Source organism: Sciurus carolinensis, chromosome 10 (assembly GCF_902686445.1).
Source record: "Sciurus carolinensis chromosome 10, mSciCar1.2, whole genome shotgun sequence".
Taxonomy (NCBI): domain Eukaryota; kingdom Metazoa; phylum Chordata; class Mammalia; order Rodentia; family Sciuridae; genus Sciurus; species Sciurus carolinensis.
Genome location: NC_062222.1, coordinates 67,259,181 through 67,286,686, shown reverse-complemented (window position 1 = coordinate 67,286,686; position 27,506 = coordinate 67,259,181). Strand labels below are relative to the sequence as shown.

The 27,506-nt window shown below is 40.6% G+C and overlaps 1 long non-coding RNA gene across 2 annotated transcripts; it reads right to left on the bottom strand.

Moving 5' to 3' along the window:
* On the bottom strand, positions 1-26,971 carry LOC124994457 (uncharacterized). Of its 2 annotated transcripts, none has more exons than XR_007110499.1 (3): positions 26,859-26,971; positions 24,775-24,933; positions 1-150 (listed from the first exon to the last, which is right to left on the bottom strand). It is a non-coding gene; the product is annotated as an uncharacterized LOC124994457 (long non-coding RNA). The 2 variants fall into 2 exon arrangements; XR_007110498.1 differs by lacking the exon at positions 26,859-26,971 and adding an exon at positions 26,367-26,558.
* Positions 26,972-27,506: the final 535 nt, after the last annotated feature.

Genomic DNA, 27,506 nt, shown 5'->3' with positions numbered 1-27,506 from the left:
TAGGAGATGTTATGAAAACTCAACACAGGCCCTTCAGAAAATGTCTGCAGGTCACCAGATGTCATCCGAGGCAGGTCATTGGATTTACTTTGTAACACTGAAATCCAACTCTGGTCGTTACTGGAAGTCATCTGGAAAATTTCTGCTTTTCTATAGACAAAAAAATAATAGTAAGTTGATTGTCCACATAAATGAGATTATAAATACTAGATAAAAATACAATTAAACAATTAAACTAATGATACAATTAATAATTAAAGCAAGACTGTTTTGAACTGTGGTACGGTTGAGTAGATTCCTTTTCAGAGAACAGCCCACAACTCTGTGATAAGAACGACCTTAGAACCTACAGTGTGGATAGACACACTTTGAATACCTGCACTCCATTTAAATGTTGAATAAATTCCTAATAAGTAAAGGTTAGGAGTATGAAAATTACTCATAACTTACAAATCAAGAAAAAACACAAGTAAGGTGAAAATGCATGTCATAAAATAACCGAAGTTCGGGGACAAGATCATGCTCATATGCCCTGTATTTTTACTTTAATTTTTGGAGATTATAATACTGTTTTTACCAAAAGGAGTTTAGCCAAGCAGTCAGACAGGAGAAACTTCTCTTAATTTATAGTCCCAGGCTTTACATCTCTGGTTGCTATTCATATTAGCTAAGAAGCTATTATGATTTAGATATTTAATGTCCCCGAAGGCCATGTAGTAATGCTTTATGGCCAGCCTATGGTGCTAGAGGGGAGTGGAGGAAACTCTGATAGGCAGGGCCTGGTTGGAGGAGATGGGCCACTGAGGGTGTGGCTAGAGTTTCAAGGACGATATTGAATAAGAGTGGTTAAAGAGGGCATCCCTGCCTTGTTCCAGATTTTAGGGGGAATGCTTTCAGTTTTTCACCATTGAGAATGATATTAGCCACGGGCTTAGCATAGATGGGCTTTACAATGTTAAGGGATTTTCCCACTATCCCTATTTTTTCTAGTGTTTTGAGCATGAAGGGGTGCTGTATTTTATCAAATGCTTTTTCTGCATCTATTGAAATAATCATGTGATTCTTGACTTTAAGTCTGTTGATATGGTGAATTACATTTATTGATTTCCTAATGTTGAACCAACCTTGCATCCATGGGATGAAACCCACTTGATCGTGGTGCACTATCTTTTTAATATGTTTTTGTATGTGATTTGCTAAAATTTTGTTAAGAATTTTTGTGTCGATGTTCATTAAGGATATTGGTCTGAAATTTTCTTTCCTTGATGTGTCTCTGTCTGGTTTAGGTATCAGGGTGATATTGGCTTCATAGAATGAGTTTGGGGGGGTTCCCTCCTCTTCTATTTCATGGAATACTTTGAAAAGTATTGGAATGAGCTCTTCTTTAAAGGTTTTGTAGAACTCCGCTGAGAAACCATCTGGTCCTGGACTTTTCTTTGTTGGTAGGCTTTTGATGACTTCTATTTCATTACTTGAAATTGGTCTATTTAAATTGTGTATGTCCTCCTCGTTCAGTTTAGGCAATTCATATGTCTCTAGAAACATGTTGATGTCTTCGAGGTTTTCTGTTTTGTTGGAGTATAGATTTTTCAAAATAGCTTCTAATTATGTTTTGTATTTCAGTCGTGTCTGTTGTGATAGTTCCTTGTTCATTCTGAATTTTAGTTATGTGGGTTCTCTCTCATCTTGTCTTTGTTAGTGTGGCTAAAGGTTTATCAATTTTGTTTATTTTTTCCAAGAACCAACTATTTATTTTTCAATTTTTTGTATTGTTTCTTTTGTTTCAATTTCGTTGATTTCAGCTCTGAGTTTAACTATTTCCTGTCTTCTACTACTTTTGGTGTTGGTCTGTTCTTTTTCTAGGGCTTTGAGCTGTAATGTTAGGTCGTTGATTTGTTGAGTTTTACTTCTTTTATTGAATGCGCTGCATAAAATAAATTTTCCTCTAAGTACTGCTTTCATAGTGTCCCAGAGATTTTGATATGATGTTTCTTTGTTCTCATTTACCTCTAAGAATTTTATAATTTCCTTCCTAATATCTTTTGTTATCCATTCATCATATAATAGCATACTGTTTAATCTCCAGGTGTTGGAGTAGTTTCTGTTTTTTACTCTTGTATATATTTCTAATTTCAATCCATTATGATCTGATAGAATACAAGGTAGTGTCTCTATCTTCTTGTATTTGCTAACATTAGCTTTGTGGCATAATATATGGTCTATCTTAGAGAAGGATCCATGTGCTGCTGAGAAGAAAGTGTATTCACTCTTCATTGGATGGTATATTCTATAAATGTCAAGTCTAAATTATTGATTGTGTTATTGAGTTCTATAGTTTCTTTGTTCAATTTTTGTTTGGAAGATCTGTCCAGTGGTGAGAGAGGCGTGTTAAAATCACCTAGTATTATTGTGTTATGGTCTATTTGGTTTCTAAAATTGAGAAGGATTTGTTTAATATACATGGATGAGCCACTGTTAGGGCAAAGATGTTTATGATTGTTATATCTTGCTGGTTTATGCTTCCCTTAAGCAGTATGAAATGTCCTTCTTTATCCCTTCTGACTAACTTTGGCTTGAAGTTCACATTATCTGAAATGAGGATGGATACCCCAGCTTTTTTGCTGAGTCCATGTGCATGGTATGTTTTTCCCCATCCTTTCACCTTTAGTCTATGGGTATCTCTTTCTATGAGGTGAGTCTCTTGCAGGCAACATATTGTTGGATCTTTCTTTTTAATCCAATCTGCCAGTCTATGTCTTTTGATTGATGAATTCAGGCCATTAATATTCAGGGTTACTATGGAGATATGATTTGTAATCCCAGTCATTTGACTCATTTTATTTATTTATTTATTTATTTATTTTTGACATGACTTGGTTCCTCCTTTATTTGACAGTTCCTTTAGGATAGCTCCTCCCTTTGCTGATTTGCTTCTTTGTTTTTCATCTCTTCCTCATGGAATATTTTGCTGAGAATGTTCTGCAATGCTGGCTTTCTTTTTGTAAATTCTTTTTGTTTATCATGGAAGGATTTTATTTCATCGTCAAATCTGAAGGTAAGTTTTGCTGGGTATAAGATTCTTGGTTGGCATCCATTTTCTTTCAGGGCTTGAAAAATGTTGTTCCAGGCCCTTCTAGCTTTTAAGGTCTGGATTGAAAAATCTGCTGATATCCATATTGGTTTCCCCCTGAATGTAATTTGGTTCTTTTCTCTCACAGCCTTTAAAATTCTGTCTTTATTTTGTATGTTAGGTATTTTCATTATAATGTGCCTTGGTGTGGGTCTGTTGTAATTTTGTGTATTTGGAATCCTATAAGCCTCTTGAACTTGGTTTTCCATTTCATTCTTCAGATTTAGGAAATTTTCTGATATTATTTCATTGAATAGATTGTTCATTCCTTTGGTTTGTTTCTCTAAGCCTTCCTCAATCCCAATAATTCTTAAATTTGGCCTTTTCATGATATCCCATAGTTCTTGTAGATTCTATTCATGATTTCTTACCATCTTCTCTGTTTGGTCAACTTTATTTTCAAGATTAAATATTTTGTCTTCAATATCTGAGGTTCTGTCTTCCAGGTGTTCTATCCTATTGGTTGTGCTTTCTATGGAGTTCTTAATTTGGTTTATTGTTTCCTTCATTTCAAGGATTTCTGTTTGTTTTTTTTTCAGTATCTCTAACTCTTTATTGAAATGATCTTTTGCTTCCTGTATTTGCTCTTTTAACTGTCGATTGGTGTGATCATTCAATGCCTGCATTTGCTCTTTCATCTCATCCTTCAATGCCTGCATTTGCTCTTTCATTTCATCATTTGCTTCCCTTATCATGTTAATTATGTACATTCTGAACTCCCTTTCTGTCATTTCTTCTGCCATGCTGTCATTGGATTTTATTGATGTAACATCTAGATTTGTTTGGGGCATTTTCTTCCCTTGTTTTCTCATATTGTTCAGGTATCAGTGGACTGCTGAGAATGTTGCAGATTTCCTCTAATGACTTATAATGTCCCTGAAGATTTCTAGTATATCCCCTTTTAGCCTTCAGTAGCCTGAAGTCTTGGAGGAAGTTGATAATGCGGTGCTCCACAAGGAAGCTGCCTCTCTAAGGGTGGTGGCCTTCAGGTGGGGTATATGCCCTGCTAGTGGGCAGAGGTGCCTCCACTTGTTGATCAATGGCCAACCACAGGGGAACTAGGCTGCGGGCTGAGGCAATGTCTGTTTGTGCCTGTGTCTCTGGTTTTACCATCTTTGTGGGAAAACCTCACCTGGCGGGGAAGACTCACCCGGTGGGGAGGTCTCGCTGATCAGTTCCCCTCCTGGCAGTTCCCCTCAATCCACAACTACCACTTGGGCTGGGCTGCCTTCCTAGGCAACGTTCCCAGGGGTCCGGACCTACCTCCTGGACCTGGGAGCCTCACCCTTCACAGACAAGTCTCCTTAGGCTGCCCCTCCTCAGAGAAACTGCCCACAATCCTGGAACCTTCACTCCACCCCTCAGCTTGTCTCTGTGCAGCCCTTCCATCGAGAAGCCGCCTAGGTCCCAGGACCGTGCTTTGCACCTAATCGCCTGGCTATGTGGCCCCTCCTCTGAGCAGCAACCTGGAGCCCCATACAGACGCTCGGATCCCCAGCGACCCGCCGCCCGCCTCTTCCTCCAGGCAGCCACCCGGTGTTTTGTGTGGTCACTTCGAAACCAAGCAACTCACTGCGCACCTCCTCCTCCTCCAGGCAGCTTCAGGAGCAGTTGCTCTGAGTCCAAACAGCTCGCCACGCAGCTCCTCCTCTGGGCAGCCGCTGGAGTCCCGGCGGGTTGCTCCGAAACCAAGCATTGTGTTGAGCGGCCTTCTCTACAAAGCTCCCAGTTGTCCGTGTTCACTGCTCCAGTGGGGGGAGGGGTATCTTGCCACCTGGGCTGGGCAGTCTTCCTCTGCAATGTTCCCAGGGGCTGGACCTACCTCTTGGGTCTGGGAACCTTGCCCTTCGCAGACGAGTCTCCTTAGGCTGCCCCTCCTCAGAGAAGCTGCCCACAGGCCTGGAACCTTCGCTCTGCCCCTCAGCTTGTCTCTGCAGCTCTTCCACCCAGAAGCCACCTAGGTCTGGGACCCTGCTCTGCACCTAATCGCCTGGCTATGCAGCCCCTCCTCTGGGCAGCCGCCGGAGTCCCAGCGGGTTGCTCTGAAACCAAGTGCTGTGCTGAGTGGCCTCCTCTGCAAAGCTCCCAGTTGTCCGTGTTCACTGCTCCAGCAGGGGGAGGGGCGTCTCGCCGAGCAACTCTACTTCACAAAGTTCCCTGTGTTCCGGTACTACCTACCCAACGGGAGAGACTCACCCGGCGGCTTTGAGTTGGTCCCAAGTCTCTCAATATCTCCTCTTTTGAATCCTGAGTCCTGGAGCAACATGAAATGCAGCCACCCTCTAGTCCACCATCTTGAAAAACCCCTGGTTTGGGGTTTTTTTCACATGTAAACTTTATAGATGGGGATAGGTCCCTTCTATTCCTAGTTTCTTCAGTGCTTTTATCATGAATGGGTCTGAATTTTGTCAAAGACCTTCTTTACATCTACTGAGATAACAAGTGATTTTTGTCCTTAATTTTATTTACGTAAATAAATTACATTTATTGATTTGCATATATTAAACTATCCTTGCATCTATGGAATAAAAACACTTGGTCATGGTGTGCAATCTTCTTAATATGTTGTTGAACACAATTTGCTGATATTGTATTAAGAATTCTTGCATCCACATTCAACAGGAATATTGGTCTGCAGTTTGTTTAGTTTTCCTTGATGTGTCCTTATCTAGTTTGCTATGAGTGTGATAATGGCTTCATAGAATAAATCTGGAGATGTTATTTCTTTTTCTATTTCACAGAATAATTTGAGGAGTATTGGCACTAGTTCTTCTTTAAAGGTTTGGTAGAATTCAGTTGAGAATTCATCTGGTCCTGGGGTTTTCTTTGTTGGAAGACATTTTATTACTGCTTGTACCTTATAACAAGTTATTGATTATTTTAGGTTTTCTGTGTCCTCGGTTTTGGCAGATTGTATTTGTTTAGAAATGTATCCATTTTTTTGAGGATTTCCAATTTATTAGAGTATACATTTTCAAAATAGTCCCTAAAGATCTACTGGATCTGAGATGTCATGTGGTGATTTCTCCTTTTTTCATCTCTAATTTTATTAATTTCCATTTTCTCTCTTTTCCTTTTGGTGAGTTTGGTGAAGGGCTTATCAATCTTGTTTAATTTTTCAAGGAACAAACTCTGTTTCACTGATCCTTTGTATTGTTCCTTTCATTCTCAAGTTCATTGATTTTGGCTCTGATATTAATTATTTCCTTCCTTCTACTGCTTTGGGAATTGCTGTGTTCTTCTTTTCAAGGGCCTTGAGATGCATCATTAGGCTATTTATTTGGGATGTTCCTGATTTTCTCAGCTGTAAACTTTCCTCCCAGAACTGCCTTCGTTGTGTCCTAGAGGTTCTGGTATTTTGTATCACTAGTCTCATGTGAGTTGAAAAAATTTCTTTCAACTTTTTTTTTTCTTGATTTCTTCTATCACCCACTCGTCATTCAAAAGAGTACTGTTCAATCTCCATGTGTTACTTATGTAGTTTCTGTAGGATTTTGTCATATTAATTTCTAATTTCATTCCATTATGATCTAATAAGATGCAACATATTGTTGACTTTAAACAGCTCATTGACTCAAGATGGAAATGAAACTTTTTGAGGTTTCCCACTAATAAAAGGCAACAACTGGAACTAAAGTACCCAAGAAAGATCACCCGTGCTGTTGCAAGGCAGTGGGCTGAAACTTACATAAACAGAGTAACAATGTTAGAAGTGTGTGGAGTTTCCCTCCCTGTGATCAGATGAAATTTATGCTGAGCGCTGCTCAGTTCCTGGCCAGGGTTCTAACGATCTTCCTCAAAGAGATGTGGGGCCTTTATAATTCTCCAAAAAACCAAAGGCCGAATGTTTTCCCTGATAAGTAAAGAATGATATATAATGGGGGTGGAGGGTGTGGGGAGTGAGAGAAGAATGGAGGAACTTTAGATTATGTAGAAGGAAATGAGAGGGAGGAGGGGGTGGGGTTATGAAAAATGGTGGAATGAGACAGATATCATTACCCTACGTACATGTATGATTGCACAAATGGTATGAATCTACATCATGTACCACCATAGAAACGAAATGATGTACCCCATTTGTGTACAATGAATCAAAATGCAGTCTGTAAAAAATTAAAAAATAAATAAATAATTAAATTAAAAAAAAAAAACAAGTGATGAAATTGGTCTAACAAAGGCACAACATCCAGTTGAAATGCTCTATACCAGGAAAAATATATATAAAAGAAAGGAACAAATTGCATTTCTCTCACTAATACAGAAGAATGGGTTAATCTAAGATAAAACAAAAAATAAAGAAAGGGTTAAAAAATAAAGAAAATACAGTATCTCAGCATCATGCTAACTTTGAAGTACCCAAACTCCAATTAATCCAATACACTGGGTTTAGGTGACTCATAAAAAGTAATAACTGCCTTCAAATGCACAGTAATCTCTCCTGTGGTTGCAGCTTTCTGGTCACAGACACAACTCTCATTGGATTAGAGTAATCTTTTTATATAAAGATGAACATTCATCACATCAAGATTTCTCTGTGACAGATATTAGCTGCCCCCCTTTTTGTTGCTTCCTGGCTTCCAGAGTTCCTGCTCATCCTAATTGAATTTTTCTCACTTTTTGTCCTATAAAAGCCTTCAAAGGACTTCACAACACCTGCTGACCCCTGAAGCCTACTCATACTATCTGTGTTGATTATAGAGCTTAGCCAAGTTGAAAAGCCCTTCCAAATGGAATGAGATGTCCTTCCCCTTTCCTGCTGTCCCTTTGTTGCTGGTGGCCAGAATAGAGGCCGGAATCTGGGTTCTGATTGACTGGATTTGGTCACCTACCAAGTCCATCAGACATAAGAGAAAACCCTGTAAAAAGGAAAAATGAATTTAACAACAGTTTAACCAAAGCTGGAAAGACAGCTAAGCTATCTTCATTCATCTTATAGAAGCATTACAATTTATGGGCACAAAAAGCCAGGAAATAGGTACATAGAGATTCAGCTGGGCTGTGGGAGCCAAGGGATACTTTACAATTCTTGTGCTCTAACTTTGGCCGCAACCTCCTAGGGTAACAGAGAATCGGAAGCTGCTTCTGCTAAGAGCAGTGATTCTTCCCTTGGGCAAACAGATACCCAGTAAGGTAACTAAAAGCAAGAAAAAGGCTAAGCACCTCTGCTTTCACTTCCTCTCTGTCTCCTTCATCACCTTCAACTTTGGGTCAGGTTCCTTCTCTGCTCTGCAAGCAGTCATTTTTAATCACTCAAGGAAAGCTCATCTAAGAACTGATAATTCAAGATTTATTATCCCTAACTAACTCCATTTTGTTCTTCTCTGGCTCTATTTGCCTCTTAAACTTTTTTCCTGAGTCACTTCCTTCTACATTTACCTTGGATTCCAGGAAAAATAGACCTGATTTTTAAGAACCTCTGTGACAAAGGACTGAGACTATGGGGGCAAGCAATAGTGAGACTCCCAGAACAAGTCACCCTGTGCTGAGACTGCTCCCTAAGCAGGAACCATCACCCCATGATAAGACTTTCCCCATAAGCAGGAGTAATCACTTCATGATAAAAACGGAATCACCACCCCAAGTGATCATGACCTTTCCAGAGCTGCACAGAAGCAATTCTGGGATAATGATTAACCAGACCACAGCCTGACCAGGATGTCTGACTCTTCCAGCTATGCACACCCATCAGCTGTACAAGCCTCCAACTCTTTCCTTGTAACAATTTTCTATGAAATCTCAAAATTTCCACCATCCCTTTAAAGACAGAGCTTTGGTCACTGTACTCGATACATGTATTTTTCTCAGCATGGTCACACTAATTAATGTCCCTTTCCTGCCCCATTCTACTTCTGATCACTCTGATTGGCATATTATGACAGAGGACCAAGTCTGATCTCTTAGACCTCTGGAGTCAGGGCTCTCGCCTAGGAGTTTGGTAACACTGGGGCCAGGTCAGCACTCTGGCAGCACTTTGCGCTTCCATTCTCAGCACAGGATACCTGCCTGTAGGGAGCTGGGGTGGAGAAAATACTCTAAAGAACAAGTCAGCAAGAAATAGTTAGCGGCTAAGGAAAAAACAATTTGGGGCTTCTTTGAAATTCTCTAATCTTAAATGGGCTGTTACACCTTTTCTGGTGGTTTATTTATACCACCATCTCCTCTCCTCTTGTCACATTCTAAACAGTGAAGTCACACTTTCTTGTTTTTAAAGTTTAAACCATTTCCTTCACTACATCCTGCTATATCTATCATAATAATAATCTGCATTAAAAATATCTATTTTTTTCTACATTTTACTCTCTACCACATTCCAAATTATGCACTCTTCTCTACCCAGGGTGCAAAATTCAGGTACAATGAAAACAACACATAGGTTAAAAAATAAAACCAGGTAGATTTTAAGTTCTTAGCTAAACACAATGACAAGAATTGAGAGGAGGAAATGTTTGATGCTCATGGGTTCAGAGGTCTCAGGCCACAGCTGGCCAACTCCATTGCTCTGGGCTGGAGATGAGGCAGAACATCGAGACAGAAGGGTATGGAGAGGAAAGCAGCTCTAGACCCCAGATATTGCCATCAGCAAGCAGACAGAGCTTGGCTCGCCAGGAACAAAATATACATCCCAAACCACACCCCCAGTGACCTACCTCCTCCTGTCACCTTACCTACTTATAGTTACCACCCAGTTAACCCACTTCAGAGGACTGATGTACTGATTATATTAAGGTCTTCATAACCTGAACAATTTACCTCTAAACTTTCTTGCATTGTCTAACACATGAGCCTCAGTAGGACCTCATATCTAAACCATAACACCAGTTAGACCTACTGTACAAGTTTCAATAAAGGAGGTTCACCTCAGGCCATGAGCTCAGGGCCTTCCCTTTTTCCTCCCTACAGATGATTCTAGTACAGGGAGAGTTGAATTCTGCCTCATAGCCATTGGGTTCCTGCTTAAACACAAACCTCCTTAAAGTATTGATTGAGGTCAAAGTCAATAGATTATAATCCTGACAAGGAGCTAGGGGCCTCAAGTCACTGTCAGGTGGCTCCTTCAACTTGTAAATAGAAAGGAAAAGGAATACAAAATGTAAATTTAAATTCCAAAATTTATCCCTTGCATTTAAAATGTCTTCCGTTCGCCAAAGGTGTTCATGTTGCCTCTCATTTGACAGATCCAACCTAAAGCATTCGGAGTTGACTATGCACTTCAAGGCTGCTGGTAAAGTAGTTTTGAAGTCAGTTCACTCAGGTGCTCTAGGGCCTCATATGATTCTAACTGTCATTTGGAGACAAGATTTTGAACAGGTTGGAAGAGACTCCATCAGGGAAGATACATATACTCAGTAAGAGGTTGAGGTCTTTTAATCAGGAAAGGTTCATGACATCAATTATGTTTTTAAAAGAACACATGGGCTACTGTATATGGAGAATGCTAGGGAAGAGGAGGCAAGCGTGGACATGAGGGCCAGGTAGGGGGCTAGTGCCAAAAACCTGGGCAGGCATGCTAGGACAAGGGACATGGTCCTGGGATGGGGCAGGAAGGACATCAAATTCAAGGGCTCAGAGGGATGAACTTTTATTAAAACAAAGAACTATGAATAAGATGCTCCTTATGGTAAACCTCTCCACCCTCTCAGAGTTTTTGTTATGCAATAATGTGCTCTTAGATTTTCTTAATACTGTTTTAGGAAAGCAAAAGTTCTTTCCCCTTGCCCTCTAAATTCTCCTGCTACCGTCCTGGAAATTAAACTGAGGAGAGGGTGTGTGCAGTGAGTTCAGTGGTACAGCACAGGTTTGCATGTTGGAGGTACAAAAAAGAAAAAACAAACTGATAACAGATTAACAAAAGAAAAAAGTCTACTTTATGTAAGGTCACAGGAATTTTGTATGCACATAGGAATTAGTTTGGTCTCTGGCAGAAAGTTTGGGAAAATCAAGGAGGACATGTATGGTTAGGCAAGGACTGTCTTGGAAAGTCACCATTAGAAATGGAAACTTCCTTTATAAATGTAAGTATCTTTTAGAAAAGTTTAAATTTATACTATATTTGTACAATAATTAGAGAAAGGTAAAGAGCTCTCAATTGCCTTAAACTTCAAATGTCATCAGAGGTTCAAGGAGTTCCAAAAAAAGGTGACCTCCACTCAGGACTAGTGGGGATCTTGGCTTACATGATGGCAAAGAAGTTCAGCAAGTGCCAGTCAGAGACACAGATAAACTTTCATAAAAGGAAGCAGAGGCACATCAAGAAAGGATGTGGGCTTTCTCAAGACTGAGAAGCTTATGGAGTAAAGCAGGGAACACACATTCAAAGGAAGAATATAGGCCATCTCCAGAGAGAGAAGCAGCAACCTCCGGCCATAGTAGGGGTCTATTCTTAGAGGGACAATTGCTAAGGGGCTGGGCTAGACTAGAGGTGAGCAGTTACACAATTTTGCACCAGTTTTCCCTGTCTTTGCACATGGCCCTAATGTTACTTTTTAAAGTAAGGATATAGGTCAAGGGCACAGGCCAAGTTCATGGTCTGGGTTGCTCATGAGTTGCAAGGGTTCTTGGGCAATGTCTGCACTTCAGTGGCTCATGGGTATTTCCTGCATTCCAAAAGTTCATGGGTGTTTCTCTTTTGAGACTCAATCTAGTTTTCTTTTCTGTATTTCTTAAATTCCTATCTCACATAAAACCCAAATACCAAGGAGATATATTTTGAGGTGGAATTCTCTGGAAACTGTCAGCGCAGACCCACATTTGATAGAGCACCAAAGTGCACACTGTTTTCAGAGCTGCTTGATGGATTGACACTGTCACACACAATGTTAAAGTTTTAACATTCTGGAAGTTATGGTGATTTAAAACCCATATGGAAGATCTTTGTCAGTGACTTTCCAACCCTTGACCTTGTCTCCAATAAGGATCGTAACCCCCCACCTCAGTCAAGCCTTGTCCCAACTTTTCACTGTAAATAAAGACACCCTCCTGTCACCCCTATCTTTCCAGCTTGCTCCTTCCAGTAAGATGTTCTAATTAACAGGCACCCTCTCTTACACTCAATGGTTTTAGACAATAGGACAGAGATAGATTGTCACATGGTCTAGAGATCATCGGATACATCTCAGAGAGGACTACAGGGCCTTTTGTCCTTAGTCCAGGAAGGGTAAGTTTGGGAGTAACTGTTATTTTGTGATTAAGGCACTCATATTCCAAAAATCCTTGATCTGCCTACAAGTAGAGCCTCCACAAATAACCCAGTCATCATAAATCCCTGCCCTCAGGAGTAATCAGGAAGAGTAACTCTCTTCACAGACTTTTTCACCAAACTACTCGCATCTACTCTCCTAAGGATCCATTCATCTTAAAGTCATAGAGATGTCCATTTCCTGCTGCTCTGCCAGTGCAGTTCATTTTTAAAGTGATGTGTTTTCCCCTCCTCTTTATTCTCTTCCCCTCCCTAACCATAGAGGAAGCGAGATTAGCCTTCTTCCTATCCAAGGCTGAGTTTTCTGTACTTCGGCTCACAGACCACCAGGAATGGAGGAATTCAGTCTCAGGGACTGGCACTGCAGGATCGAAGAAATGGCTACCTCTCAAGGCTACAAATGAATTTTGACTCCTGACAGGGCAAAGCTGGAGTGTAGCCTTTGTGTCCCCCTTGTAAAAGCCCTGTTTCTCCTGGCACACAGCCTGTTTCTCCTAGAATCACAGCTTCTAGGACAGGAGTCCACCATGTATTCTTTGATAGCAAAACTATAGGATTTCATTTCCCCAAAACTCTTCCCTTATTATTGGATCAGCATCAGGGACAAGGGCAGAGCTTTCAGTACGGAAGTGATTTGTTTTCCTGTAAGTGCCCTCCTCCCAGCACCCCTTCACTATTAAGATGATAATGGCCCCAAATTCTAAACACTACTTTGAGTCATACTTTGAGTCATACTTTTCTTTGAACCTATGATTAGGTTTTCTAACTAATCATATTAGAGCAGATAGTTAGGCAGACACCAGCCGGAAATTGAGGGGAGCAAGACGAGGGCTCACTACATCTCAAGTGACTTCACATTGAGAACCCTACTCATAAACCATTTCCTTCACATCAGATGCTACCTTCTTAAAACTAAAAAGAACTGGAGGTTACCATATTAAAGGACTGTCCAACTTGTCATAATGTGCAGAGCACTGAGACTCTGTCCTTTGGATGTCCCTGATTCACAGCAATACTGTTCATATTGTGATTTTGACCTCCCCATGGTTTTCCCTTAAGTACTCATGGGAAAACTTCTGACATGGCAGAGTTGATGGAAGCCCACTGAGCCATGGAAGGAAATGACTATATCCATCCCAAAAGAATAATTCATGTGGTGGGAGGATTCATGAGTGGCAGACTATAAAAACCCACAATGCAGAAGAAAAAAGGCCAAGCCTCCCTTTCCTGGGACAGCCCACTCTACATTCTCTGATTACTACTACTATTATTATTATTATTATTATTATTATTATTAATTTCATTAAATAAGTCCTTTATGTAGGAGGTTTCCAGCAACATCCAGTGTGAATGAGGGAAGGGTTAACTGTTCAGAGGGCGGTGGTGTCAGCAATAAATCAATTACTAATAAATGTATCTAAGCAATAAACACACAAGAGCCAATACTCATTTCAGTTGGAAGCGGGTGTGGTGGATCGGGTCATACCAGATCTGGCCTCCAACAAGATGGAGAACCCCACCTTCACCTCTATTTATAGTTACACAGGTAAAGGGCCCAGGTCAGGAGGGGCTTTTTTGTGAGGAACAGGATGGGATGGAGTTAGGGAAGCCATTTGCTTAGGGAACTAGCATATCCTCAGACAGGGAACCATTTCAAACAGGGCCACTTCCTCCTAGGCTATCTGAAACAGTCTCTGATGACCACCAGTTCCTGGGAGTCAGACCTCTGTATTCCATGGCTCAGCCAAGCCTGGTTCCACTAGACATGGATGGCTCCCCACACCTTTGTACTTGCTTATTCTTGCTGTATCTCCTGAGTGAAATCTTTCTTTCAGGAAGACAAGAACTGAGGGATCCATAACGTGGAAGCAACCTGGTTTCTGTCAGTTAAATTTACATGCCTACAAACTCTCAAGAGGGAAAAACCAATTTTTTTTTCTGTACTGCAGTACAGACAAAGAAGGTCAAGGACTGAGTCTGTGAGCTAAGTCTGAAACTATAGAGATTAGGCAGCCCCTGCTAGAGGTATGGAACTTGCAAAGTTAAAAATTATCAATTCCCTTCTATCTACAAAGTACACAACAAATCACTTATAATAATATGGTTCTTTATTTGTAAAAGAGTCTATAAAAAATAACTGCCAAACCAGCTCAACATAATGTTATGTGTCAGGATAAAAAGTACCTGTGCACCTTTCTACTTTCTTCAGTAAACAATAGGGAAAGAAAATAAGGGAAACGAGGTTCTGTTCACTACCTAGATACATTCAATAGATCCTCGGCACTTGAGATGTAGGTAATGTGATGGAGCAATTCAAATTTTAACATAACTTGATTTCAATTCAACTTTCACATATGGCTGGGCCTACCATATTAGTGATGCTGGTGACAATTTTAAATTGTACTCATTATCAGGTAACTTATAAATAAAGCATTTTGTAAAGACATAAAAGATATATACATTTGTCATATCTTGTAACAAATTCTTTTCTGGGTTTCAAAAGAGCACAAAACTGCAGTAGTATAATCTTTCTTTCAAAAATAAGAAAGTGCTAAGAAAATAAAATAAACTACAAAAGTGAGAAAGTCAGGCCAGTCCTCAAGACAATCAACAAACATATCACAACAGAAAAGACTGAAAGAAATGATCATTAATTAACTATCAGTCAAATACAGGAAGACTTATGAAGAATTGCTTATCTTCCTCTAATGCAATTCTGGGGGCTATATTGATTACAAGTTGGAAAGCACACACAAAGTACTCACTATTAATAACCTATGAGAACCTTACTTAATTAGTGTAGTAAAAAGCACATCCTGGTACAGAGACATACAGTGATGATGACACAAATCTCTCATGAAGACCCTGATGAAGTGAGCTCAGGTGCAACTGAGACTCCACATCTGCATGTAATGCCACAATGAGGACCAAGTCCCTGCCTGCCCTACAGATGCTATAAAAGCTGGGCACTTCTTTCTCTGAGGGGCTCTGCCTGGAAATTCTGTCCCCACCTGCTGCTTCCCTGGATTTTGAGCATAAGAATAAAAGTCTTGTTCCTGCAAGAGTGTTCCCGCTTGATTCTTATTCTGGAGAAAACAAAAGGCTGCAGGATCAGTAACAAAAGTGCCATATGCTTCAGTTTTGGAAAAATAAATCTATAAAAAAAGGAAGTGTGGCAAAGTATAAAAGAAAATTCTTCTGTTTTTGCACAACTGTCCTTTATTAGCTAAACAATCTTTTCCTTAAGCAAAACAAATGAGGTGACTCCCCAAAAATTAAACCATGTCTATGAACAGAATTCATATATTTTACCAAAAAAACATACTTTCAAAAAAATTGTATTAGCATTTGAAAATTGAATGTGCTAGCAGATGTCAGCTATCATAAAAGCATTCATATTGTCCACTATTTTTCAATCCTTCAGATCTCTTCATACTTTATTCTGAATGATTCATATAAAGAGAAAAATTAAATCATGATAATTCACAGTTTTTATTATCACTAGCAAGAAGTCACTAGCGATCATGTTAAGGAGTACACTTCTAAAACTCCTCTGCAGGTGTTCAACTCTGGTAGTGTTACTGAACCTAGGCTTGGAAGCACATCCCCCAGAAAAACTAAAGTCCTAAAGATGAGTGTTGGGGAGAAAGAAAGGCTTTATTCAGTGGCCAAAGAAGGAGAAGAAGCAGCTTTGCTCACAAGTCAGTTTTTCAGCTCCAGAGGGTTGAGGGTTTACAGACATAGTAAGATGAGGCAAAAGGACAGGTAGCTGATTAGCCAAAAAGGAAATGGGTAGGTAACACCCCTGTCACCCAGTTACTACCAACCTCTGGGAGTGGGGGAGGATCGCACTTTCCAACACAAGCAGTCACCCCTGGATGGCTCTCTTTCTGAATTTTGGTCTCCACATAGGCAAAATAAGAGGAGGAGGGGGCATGAGAAGAAAGAAAACCTAAAATCTATAAGGGGGACACAACACCGGCCATTCCCACGGGCACATCTGAATCCCTCCTCTTCAGAGGGGTGCCTGTGTTTCTCTCTCTCTCTCTCTCTCTCTCTCTCTCTCTCTCTCTCTCTCTCTCTCTCTCTCTCTCTCTCTCTCTCTTTCTATTAAATAAAACTTGGAGCCCACCTGAATGGAATCATTGCTATAACAGATCCAGAAAGGACCAAGTAGGGTCCTTTTATTCACATGAATGAAATTAACTCCCTCCCTTTGTCCTGGGAGCCAGTCTGACACTCTGGTCAGTGCTGTGTCTCTCTTCTCTAAGTACAAGGCTAACTTGTTCTTATATCTATCAAAACCAAATCAAAGTTCCTGCATCACTTCCAGCTATGAACATCCTACCCATCTCAATTCCTACCACCTCACATTCATTTAAAAACAGAGATGGAGACACGGTTCCATTCCTGGTGGAGCGCAAAACCTGGGTGGCAGGAGTGTCTACACTTTCTAGAGGAGACAAAGCAAATAGAAAGAAAGAGGAGAAAGGAGAAGAGATAAGGTTGATGCAGTAAATCAGTGCAAAGTTCATAAAGTGAAAGAAATGTTGGGAAATGCCTGCATTTCATCATGCTGGAGTTTGGTTTTCAGAGATAGTAAGAAAGTGAGGCCATCGAGGTCAGCAAAGGCTACCGAGGGTGGCATGCCTGCCCAGGAGCTAAGTCTTGACATTGGCCCTGGACCACAAGGTCCATCCCTACCTTCTCCTCACACAACCAGGACAACCTGATCCTTCCAGCACTGACAATGTACTCAAGAGAGCCAGCAGAGGACCTATGGGAAATTGGTGACTCAAATACATTGAGGACTTATTATCAAAGAAGATAAAAGTGTGTTTTTGTAGGGCATTTATGCCCTCTACTCACAGTTTAGATTAATCTTTACTATTTTTGTCATGTTTATTGGAAATATAACAACAGTAAAAAGTACGGCAGATAGTAAAATTCACCCTCTTCAAGTGCAGTTTTCCAACTTTGGACAATAGTCACGTGAGTTCCATCATCAAGATACAGACCATTGCCATCACCCCAAAGAAACCCCTTTCCCAGTTAAGGTGCAGTGCAGAGACCACAGACAACACATGGTCACTGTGTGCTTCAAAAAGTTAGAATTTTAAATGTTTTCAACAAAAAATTATAAATGTTAGGGAAATGGACATGTTTAACCTGATCTAAACATTACACAACATGTCCACGTATTGAAACCTCATCTTCTTGCCCACTAACATGTATAACATTTATGTTGCGATGTTATTTATGAAAATAATCTTAAATTTTAAAAATTAAAAAAATCTACTAAAAAATGAAAGAAAAACAAAAAAAGAAGGTGAAGGAAAAAGAAAACACCTCTTTCTACCACAGTCTGTGAAAATGACTGGTCTCTTTCCTGTCCCTTTTTCAACTTAACTTATATCACCTCTTTAAATAGATGCAAATGAACAAAACATTCCACGACTATTCTGTTTTCCTTTTCCTTTTCCTTTTAGGAAAATCAAAACTTCAGAAAATACATAGTCCAATTATAATTAAAAGGCCTCAGACCGAGCACAGTTTACATGTACGATGCACCTCCAATGTTCTTAATCTCATCTACAGCTTGGTCAGCGATTCTCCAGAGGACACTGAGATGCTCCTTTCCTGAAGCTGCTCAGAAAATGCTACCTAAACCAGGTTTGGGGTTTGAGTTTCTTCTGTCCTTTAAGTTTACTAGGCAAGTGACCTTGCAAGAAGCCTACCTCTTTGAGCCTCTCCAAATCTACTTCTTGCCTATAAAACCAGTTTAGAATATACTATGCCTGCTCTGCACGGCAGCTCTGGAGGTACAGGAATGAACAACACAAAACATCCCAGCAGTCCATGTGGTTGGAACAGGGCGACACTATGAAGGGTGCAGGGAAGAGGTTAGGCTTTCCCATTCGCAGCACCCCATAAATGCATGGGGTCAATCAGGCAGGAAAATTGGTTTTATTCAGCTTTGAAAGCAGATAGGAGAAACTTTTGTTTCAAAATTTCCATCTTTGGAGACTCAGGTGAAGAATGATTTTAAAGGAAAAAATGCAGCAAAATTAGACAAAAGGTGAGAAATACACATCTGCAGATCTAGTTAGCCTAGGCTAGACCAGTCTAGAAACGGGGAAATCTTCATTCTCAGCTTCGGTCGCAACCTCCAGGTGTGGGCAGGGCAGCACTCAGCTTCACTCTCACTATGGAGACATACAGGATGCAGAAAAACTTAGCAGGAAGTTGTCCTTAAATTCAATGTCCTAAGATTACTTATGAAAAATGTCAGCCAAAGATAAAATGGTGGGGAAAAAATATCAAGAGTACAGGTAGGTGGTCAGGAAAGGGTTGTCAAGTGAGGCTTTTGAGCAGTCACCTGAGGGTAGCCATGTGGAGTAGCAGTGCAAGTCCAAGTGCTAGTCTAAGGACCAGCAAAGGGGCCAGAGGGCCTGAAGAGTGATGGAAGTCAAGAGGACAGGGGATAAGGTCAGAGGAAGGACAGCTAAGCACAGCCCACAACTGACCACCATAATTACTTCGGCTTTGACTCCAAATGAGACTGGGAGGCACCAGAAAGTTCTGAGTGATGTAATTACATTTACAAGGATCACACAAGGGCTGGGGATATAGTTCAGTCAGTAGAGTGCTTGCCTTGCAAGCACAAGGCCCTGGGTTCAATCCCCAGCACCACCAAAAAAAAAAAAAAAGGAATCACACGATTTAGGTTGGGATGGGGGTGAAGCAAGGAGACCATATAGAAGACTAATGTAATAATCCAAGAGGTAAGACGGGGACACTGTCCTGAACCCCTCCTCCATCACACGTGAGAGCTCCTGGACTCCTTATTGAGAAGGTGAGGGTGGAGGTGGAGTCGGCACAGGACTCTAGCAGGAGGAGGATCCTCATTTCCAAAGCAAGGAAAGCAAGGTCAAAACCAAATTGAAATTTGTAAGGGTTGCTTTACTGTGGGGGTGGGACTTGCTGGAGACTGGACCCAGGGCCCATGCATGCTAAGGATACATGCACGCCTAGCCTGCCAAGAATTCTTGACGGTTTTAAGTGGACTCAAACAATCCCACTTCCCCAGCTCTCCCAACCAAACACATTTGGGAAAAACAGGAAAAGAATAATGATTTCCTTCAGGACCAGAGAAACTGAAGATCAGCTTATTTAAGAGCAAACTGACCAAGGAACTCCAATGAACTTAAAAAAAGAGTAGTAGGTAAACAGGATTTGAGGGTGGTTGTAAAGTGAGGTGTGGAGGTGGACAGGGGCCCAGGAGAGTCACCACTCTTTATTTCCTCCATCACAAGGCCAGCACTACCAAATTGGCACTGTGGGAAGATGAATAGCAGGGGAGAGGGGTTATCTGAGAATTTTATAATCCAGAAGTCCAAGAAAAAACAAATGTCAAGTTGAATCTCTCAGAACTTACTAGAAACCACACAGCACTGGGTGTAATATGTTTCTAAGGAATATCTACCACATTAAGGTCAATATTCCTCTTTCCTTCTAGTTTATAGTTCAATAATCATAATCACAATCAGATACTAACAATTGTGAACAGAAATCACAGGTGGAATAGTAACACTACTTCTCAAAAATTCTGATGAGACCTGCAGTGAGAAATAGATTTTCCATCATAGCCCAGGATATAAAAGTACAGAACGTGTATGAGTGTGTGTGTGTGTGTGTGTGTGTGTGTGTGTGTGTGCATATGCTCCATAGAATCATAGAGGGCTCATAATTATTGAAATGAGCACAGCATTGTCTCAGGCCAAATGGTGTCTCATTATATACAAAGGACCATATCATTGCTAGTATGACTAACAATGAAAAAGACTGAAGTTGGGAACCCCTCTAAACTTGACAGCAACTTGCTCATACTGAGAGTAAAGGCTGAAATGCTGACCCTGCCCCTGCCCCTGCCCCAGCCTAGGGGAAGCCAAAGAGGCGGAGAATGAAGCCTGACCCCCACCTAGGCCTACCCAGCATGGGCTAATTGAGTCTGCATACATATATTGTGAGATGACTTTGTCTCGCCTTGTCATCGCTTCTCTTTTGGAAGTTTCCTCATAGACAGTTTTTGGCAAGTCATTCCAGGAGGAAATATCCTGCCCTTGAGCAACATAACTCAAACTGGCAGCCATCTCTGAGGAAGAGGCAGCTCAAATACTCACACCTAGCTGAACCTATGGCAGGGGTCTTAAGGAAAACCGCAGCAGCTGCTAGAGATATTTGAACCTTGGGAATTTGGGGATTATCCTTTCCTTCCTATCTCAACCTTGACTACCTGAAATGCTCCCCCCGCTGCCCCACCCCGCCCCGACTCCCCCAGTACCAGGGATTGAACCCAGGGATGCTTAACGACTAAGCCACATCCCTAAACCCTTTTATATTTTTAGAGACAGGATCTCACTGAGTTGCTTAGGACCTCACTAAGTTGCTGAGGCTAGCTTTGAATTTGTAACCCTCCTGCCTCAACCTCCTGAGCCACTGGTATTACAGGCCTGTGCCATCTTAACCAGCCCTAAATTGCTTTATTGGTAAGGAAAATAAGATTATCGGCTGAGGTTCATAAGCCATATTGGGTTGTCCCACACGCGTACACACTGAGGATTTTATCTCTGCCATGTGTAGCTTTGAACCTAAATGGGTCATTTTTCTATTCATCATTTGGGTTTGAGAGCCGTCTGGTGCTTCAGGGAGCAGTTTGGGGCTAGGACAAAGTCATTTACTTTTGGAGTACTTACTGGTTAATAAGATGAAATTCAGATGAAAATTTTTCAATAATTTTATTGGGACTCAACTTTAAACATGTAACTCTATGACTTATAAACTGTTTCCTAAATCAGATAAAAAAATCTCACTTTCAAAACTAGCAAATAATAAATATAAGATTTTTAAAATCTTCTTGTATGCACCTATGTGTTTACATGATTATACATTGTTTGCATGGTACTAAATTTACTTGTGGATAAGTAAGACATAACTTATAACCTGCTAAGTTATCACAGCTCCCTTTTGATCCACATGACTTTAATAAATGTAGGACAAGTAATCTGAACTTGTTAATAATAAGGATGTCTTAAAATCTGGTGATTCTTTTTTCTTTTTTTTTAACCAATTGATATAATTGTCTCTAGATATTTAAGATATAATAGTGCAATGCTCTATATGTCCATGGGTAATCTAAAGATAGCTGTTAAAATGAATTTATATGGTATTCTAAAATGCAAGATGCTTGACTGACTTCTTAAGATGTCTCGAAGAGCTGTTAAATGGATCTTACACTATGTTTGATGTCAAAAGTCTAGTTTGCTTCAATAAAATACTGTAGAACCTTTTACACTAAAAGCATTATTTCTTTTGATAATATATGTCTGATCTATCTTTCTAATATGTCATCATACCTCGTTTTGTTCCTTCAGGATTTATATTATTTTAAATCTTTTATTTTCTCCATTTTTAATTACTTAAAGAAATAGGACAAAAATGAGAGCTTTTAAGTCAAAATTTTACCTTGAAGGATTTTTTTTTTTCTGGTTTGACATGTCTCTCCTATCAATAACAAGATTTAATGAATATGTGATTTAAATAACTGCCGTTTCAAAGTAATGTGAACTTGATGAGGACTTGTTTTATATCATTACATTATAATTGTTGTTTGCATATCATAGAGGTCACTAAGTTGTCTCACTAAGTTGCTAAATTCTCTAATTAATAATATCTTATATATTGTTTGTAGTTATTTTAGATATGTGATCTATATCTCTGGTCAATATGAAGCAATTCTGCTTTATTCATCTCTCATCTCAAGACAAATTTGAGATTAAAGATTTTGATATAGGACATGATAATAAGACTAGATAATTTAAATTTTTTTTCAGTTGTAAAGTTTGCATTGTGACAGGTACGAAATACCTCTAAGAATATATGTATGTTCTTAATTGGTGTCATGACATTAACTTATGTAGGCTGTGTTCAAAGTTTTAACAATATTGTAAAATACACCTAAATTCTAAATGTGTTATGGAATGTGAATTAAAATTTCTATGCAGATAGTGGTTAACCTTGATTTCCATATGAAGGATTCCAGCAGACAAGCACTATCTACTGCAGATGGGACAGGACTTCTTTTTATAGACAAGTTGTTTCTTTGGATGAAGGTGATAGAACTAAAGATATTGTGTTTATTAGTTCACATCTATTACAGTACAGTATCTAGTACAGACTGCATTTCTTTGCTCTTACTAATGTTTGTGGTGTTTGTTTTTTGTTTTTCTGGCCTAAAAGCTAATCTTTCCCAAAACCATTTGTTTCTTAAAATCAACTAAAAACGGGTCTTCTGATGTTGACTCAAACTGTATCACTTACATGGGACTTCTTAGATCAAAGAACAGAACGAGGTCCCCATTTTTGGAAAAAAGATGTTTGGCAAATAAGCAGCTATGACTTCAGAGGAAATCATTCAGAGATGGGGGAATCCATGGAGTCATTTGCCAAACAGCACTAAAAATAAACAGTCAAAGACTTATGGAAAAGAGTTCTTAGACAGAGAAATGCCAAGGCTCTTCCCATAAATGAACTATTAAACATTTCAGAACTGGCATCCTGCAGGAATAAGATCTGAATCCTAATGTTCAAGTTCTACACACTGACTCAAAACTAGACTGCCAGCCAGATCACATGGAGCCCAATTCCCACAAGACTGAGAACTAATCAGGGGGATTTGAAAAAGTCTAAAGTCAGGGACTCCTCTAAAATTGACAACAACTTCCTCATACTGAGACTAAAGGCTGAGGGGCTGCCCCCACCCCTGGCCTGGGGGGCACCAAGGAAGTAGAGTACGGAAATTGTCCCCCTGCCCAGGCCTGTCCGGCACAAGATTGACCCAATCTGCATATTTATATTTCCTGCCTTTTTTCACATTGCCACCTCTTCTCTTAATCTTTCTTCACCCTGAAGACTACGAAAGATGGAAATCTGAAACAAACAAACAAAAAAAGCTTTTTCTGCCTTCCTTCAAAACTGGTTTTGAATGAAAGCTAATTCCCTACCAATTTGACTCTGAGTATTGGTGCAGCCTGACCTCTTTCCCCAGGTGTTAGTAGCACTGCCGGGTAATAACATTATTACTCATGACTAACATAAATATGGATTTGAAATTCAACTGAACCCATTTACAACTGTGAATTCAATCAGCAGAAAGTAAATTTTAACTAAAATAAAGGAAGAGTGTCCCAAATATTCTGGATATTAAGGGCTACTTTGAGTTTAAACAAAGTAAAAAAAAAAAATTTTTTTAATTAAATTTTTAAGAAATGGGAAACACAAATATTTAGAACAGGGCTCACTTGCCCTGAGATGACAGTAAGGGGAGAAAACTTTGTAATTCACAGGGCAATTCAAACATCTCAAAGATGTTTGAAATATCTTCCCAACACATGCATTCATTTATTAATCAGAATACAGTTTAATTAAACTACTAAGCTAATAAAATTGTCCTGGTTTCTTATCAGAGCCTAATAAATACATACTCATATGTGTACTATTATATGAGGAAGAAAACAAATAAACTCTAAATCCTGCCAATGTAAACTCTTTTCCATAAAAGATGGAATCCAAATTGGCAACTACAGTCGGGTCTCTTTGGTGTATAAAACTAAAGGCAATACCAGTCTTCCCAGAGATGCACTGGCTATGAGTGCAGCATAGGGGTAGAGTGCTTGCCTAGCATATCTGAGGATCTGGGCGGGGGTCTCTCAAAAGTAACTTCAAGCAGCACTCCTAGTATCCAGATCTTAGTTTTCAATACCTTTCTAAGTTAAAATAACCAGAATACATTCATCAATACCTGTTGTCAAATGTGGGTTGGCCTCTCGGGAAGGGAGTGAGTGCGACGGTGCCCCTTAACTCAGACACCAGGAGCCAGGTTCTGTGACGCAGACTCAATTTATTCAGGAAATGCAATAGTTTATATATGGAGTGAGAACCAATCATTTTAATGAGATAGCCAGGCCACTACTCAGGTTACATGTTTACAATACCGTACTACAGGGAACAACAGACTTCTACTGGGGACCAGGAAGGCCCAAGAGGCATTGGGTCATCACACAGTGTTCTCATGTGACATGAAGAGAGCTCAGTGTTCTGTGCTCAAGCCCAGTCCATACCTTGGATCCATGCCTGGTACACCCCAGGATTCTCCTCAAATACCTTTAAGGAAATATTAACAAAATTTCTCCTCCACTTGTAGTAACACCTATGCTTGGGAAGTTTTTATCCATCCCATATTCATTCTATCTTCCCAAATTTGGAGATAGGCAAGGTTTTTACCCTCACCAAGTCACTCATAACACACTTCCAGAATGGCAATCAGTTGCACCTCCACATCATTTTCTGAAAAACAACTCTGAACTATCAGTTTGTATTTCATACTCACTTTCAATAGAAGCTGCCAGAGTTTCCAGATATAACAAGCACTTAGACTTCCTTTCCACCTGAAAGTATTCAATAGGCAACTAAAAGCAGGATAAAAATCTTGGCATCTCTTCCTCCAGCTTGTATCTGTGCCTTTTCTCTGGGTCAGTCACCGTGGATTCTGGGAACAAGAGGTTTAAACAATAAATGTCTTGCAATGAATGGAAACTACACTCCCCCAGCACAGCAACTTTCGTATCTCAGACAAGGTAAGGATTGGTCCACCTGACCAATCCTGAGATAATGATCAACCAGACCACAGTGTGACCAGGACTTGTCTATACAATCTAGAAACTCATGTCAGTACCCAAAGCAGGGCTAGAAATGCTGGTCTTCTCTGCTTTTCCAGTATAGCTATGCTAATTAAAGTTACTTTCCTATTTTTCACCATTAATCTTTCCACGTGTTATTTTCTAACAATATGTGCACACAATACCTCCCACCTTTCCAGCCACACAAATTTCCTCACTCAGCTTAATTATGCACGGTTCCAGTTCCAGTTGCAGGATGTGTGCTCAGAGGTTGAGCATTAACAGTCCTTGATAAAAGCATTGAGAGGAATCTCGCAGGCCTTCCAAACAGGCCCCAAGAAGGAGCTTCTTCTCCACAAGGATGTCAAGCATCTGCACCATGCAATTCCTGGAGATCTTTCCCCAAATAACCCTGGCTCCTTTCCAGGTTGCCTGCTTTCTGAGTCTCCCTGAGACAATCATCAACCCCCAGGATAAACAGTGCACTTTAAGAGTTAAAGGTGTAGAAGCTCTGAGGATGGAAATGAGACAGTCACACCCCCACCACCATGACCACCAAAAAAAAAAAAAAAAAAAACACTCTGGGACGTTAACTCATAGCCATTAAAAGTATGGTGTTCTTCCCTAACAATTCTTTCAATCAATCTTATGGACCACAAAAACTAGATGCATGGCTGGGGGTGCAGCTCAGTGGTGGAACACTTGCTATGTGCAGGAGCCCCTGGGTTCCCTCCACAGCACTGCCACCATTTCCAAATGCTTTAAAGTCAGGATCCTTCTCCATCATATCTCCAAGAATAAACAGCACAAAAGAATGAAACCGCTGGACACTGTTGGTTCAAAATTGAAAACTTTAGCCACAAAAGGCTAAAGGCAAAGAAACTCCCAGCGCCTTTAACCTGTTACTCAGCATGATCTGTGCTCTTCTACCCCATCTGCGCGTTCTCTTAACAGCTTCAGGGACTTCACACACACCACAAGGTTTGTACAGGCTGTGCAGGAGATTGGAGGAATGCCCCTGGTTCCAAACCTCCAGGCCCCAGTGTTTGCATAGGAAAAGAACACCCTTTGAAACTGAGCCCAAAACCAGTGACAGTTCCTAGACTCCCCAGAGCCCATGCCTGCAACCCCTACACATGATAAAAACTGGCCCCTTTCCTTTTTCCAAGAGCCAGCCTGATAACCCTTGGTCAGAGCTTCATCTACCTTCTGGTTTCAGGAGAGGACCCAATACAGCCTCCATGTGTAAATCTCTTGATTCACTTTTGATTCTCCAGACAAAAAGTCAAAGCATCGTGCCTACCTCAGTCGTAGCGTACGGGGTTCCCCTTCCCTCCTGCGCTCCGGGGACACGATGTGTACCCACCCTGGACACCGCCCGCAGCCGCGACGAAGCCCTTCCCGGGACCCGGAAGATGTCACCAGGCCCGCGGCCCTGGGGCGGGGCACTCACCGCGAGACTGGGGTTGCGGGGACCAGAGCGCCTCGCTGCCTTTCCGAGGCTAGAAGTCACCACCACCCCAGCCCAGCCCTGACCAGAGCAGAGCGGAAGGAAGGAGGGACAGAGAGAAAGTGCGCAAACGCGCGCGTGTGAACTAGAGATGGTTGCAACCCGTCCATGGCATTTTGCAGTGTGCACAGTCTTCCCATTTAATTCTTTAGTTCGGTCTTATAAAAGCCCTAGCTGTGCTCGTTTCCTAGATAAAAGAATTTAAACTCAGCTATTCAAAATCTCAAGACCCCAAGACTTATACTCACGAACACCATAGGCAGATTTTTAAAGGTCGGAACAAACCTGAAATTGACACAAATCATCTGACTCCAAAACTAGAGGTCGTTGTGTTAGAACGGAGTCCCGCAAGAAATCAAACGCATGCTCAGAAGAAGGCAAAACTTTTTATTTCTGCCAGAAGAGAAAGTAACATCTGGCTAGCGGGCGCGTCCGCTTATAACCCTAAGGTGGTATTGCCCTTCACCCTGATTGGAGGCCCTTGATTACAATCTATGTGATTGGCTGATTCAGTGGCAAAAGGAAGGATTATAATTTAAATGGCTATAATTGGATCCAATTAAGGCTTAATACCACATTCTGAAAATGGACCACCAGATTTTCTATAGAAACTCAAGGTGCGCTGACTCCTAGCGTATGCACAACTGTCACTCAAAGACATCTGAGACAGCCCAGGTCCTGGCAAAGGAGAGGACTGAGATCACGTTTGCTAATTAAAGTTCTATAAACACAGTTCAAAACGGGGAGGCATTGCTTCGCCGTCTGTCCAGCAGGTGGTGCTGACACCAAGGGAATCTGTTGCTTCCCTTTTACCGAAGGGATGATAGCCCAGATCCTGAGAATCTCGAAACTGAAATTTTCAATATATGGGGTAATAAGCATAATAGGAAAAACAAAAGCAAAAACAGAAGGGGCTATATTAATCAATCCATC